Source organism: Sinocyclocheilus grahami, unplaced genomic scaffold, assembly GCF_001515645.1.
Source record: "Sinocyclocheilus grahami isolate Dianchi unplaced genomic scaffold, SAMN03320097.WGS_v1.1 scaffold5268.1, whole genome shotgun sequence".
NCBI classification, from domain to species: domain Eukaryota; kingdom Metazoa; phylum Chordata; class Actinopteri; order Cypriniformes; family Cyprinidae; genus Sinocyclocheilus; species Sinocyclocheilus grahami.
The window spans coordinates 1,287-2,885 of record NW_015510007.1 but is presented as its reverse complement, the minus strand read 5'-3'; the positions used below and the strand labels follow the sequence as shown (position 1 = coordinate 2,885).

The following is a 1,599-nucleotide window of genomic DNA, read 5'->3' as shown; positions in this document are numbered from 1 at the left end:
ACTCTTGTGGGAAGAAAAGTTATTCATATGCAAGATAATTTAATCAAGACTACTATGTGAGCGTTAATAGCGACTTGTTTGCGGTTTCCCTTTCTGTTTGTGTCAGGAGATGGTCCTCGAGGACCACCTAACCACCACATGGGACCCCCACCAGAGCGACAAGACCCTGGTCAGGGCTCAGATGGAGGCCAGTACTGGGGTGATGATGGGGGTTATCAAGAGGGCTGGAGAAGAGGTCCTGGGCAGGAATACTCTTTAGGTCACAGAGGAATCTCTGGAGGCCCATGGGAAGGCCAGGAAAGGTTTCCCTCGCATGATGGAGAGTACATGGGACACGACAGGTGTGTTTCATTCAGCACTATGTAAACTTAGAAAGATGATTTTGTTAAATGGCCAGAGTCCAGGGGATTAGAATGTGAAATTTGTGCGTGGTGACACATTTTTACAGGTATGATGAGTATGAGGACTCTGGTGAGGAGTTTGACCAGAGGCAAAGACGGCCACAGCATGGAGATGACTCGTAAGTGTTGCATGCCACCGGAGATGTAGTCCACAATTAGCTTTACTGTGTACTGACAAAGAAAAAACATAGCTATTATTCAAAAAGATTCTTAAGTCTGAAACACTGGAAACTAAAGCCTGGGGTATGCTTCTGACTGTTGTGTCTCTCGCAAAGTTGAGTGTTTTAAAATATACTCTTTTAATCATGATCCTGTACAGACATGTTCAAGATAGTCACACTATGACTGCTTTGTGATACCTTACCTGTCCCTTCAGAAGATGACGCATAGTAGTTATCTTTGTATTCAGCTTGTGTTTGACTCAAACTTGTACAGAAGCACAGACGTTATGACCTCACTGAGTCTTTTATCTTGCTTTTATTAGCATATTCCATCTTCTTAAACTGGTTCTTAAAAGCAAACTTCAGTGTTGCCACCTAGTTGAACCACCAGTTGGGATTTTCCACCAAAAGTTAATTTACCTGATTCCAAGATTAATCTTGCAAACCTTTATAGGCAGGATTTTTGATCTCTCACCAGCATTGTCAACTGATTGATAAATACATGGTCTTTATTGTCTGGCTCGGAATGCGCAGATACCGGAGGGGTGGCCCGAGTGGCCGTGGTGGAATGGGTGGCTACCAAGATGAGTATGGTGGAGATGAGAGCTTTGATTCTCAAGAAGACATGGGCCAAGGTTGGGGAGGAAGAGGAAGACCACGTGGTGGGCCGCCAAGAGGAGGTAAAACCTTTTCCATTCACCTGTCCATCAGCCCACCTTGCGTCCATTAAAACTGAGGTGTCAGGTTTGAACATGACATCTTTCTTAGGTGGTGTAGGAAGAAAGGGGCTTCTCCCAACTCCTGATGATTATCCCTGTCACTATGAAGGAGGAAGAAACCAGGAGGGCTGGGAGGGAGGGCGAGATTCAGGTAGAAGTGCATGAAGGGGATGTCAATACATGTTCTTGTTGCAGTGCAGTTAGTCATACTTGAGCAAATTCCTATTCTTTCACTGAGGCCATAAAGCTGAGTGCATACTACATGATTTTAGCCCACATTTTCCAGTCACAGACAATTTTTGAGATCTGCAACAACAA

At 44.6% G+C, this 1,599-nt stretch overlaps 1 pseudogene; it reads left to right on the top strand.

Moving 5' to 3' along the window:
* The window catches only part of LOC107577157 (pre-mRNA 3' end processing protein WDR33-like), a 13,162-nt pseudogene that overhangs the window by 10,283 nt on the left and 1,280 nt on the right, over positions 1-1,599 (top strand).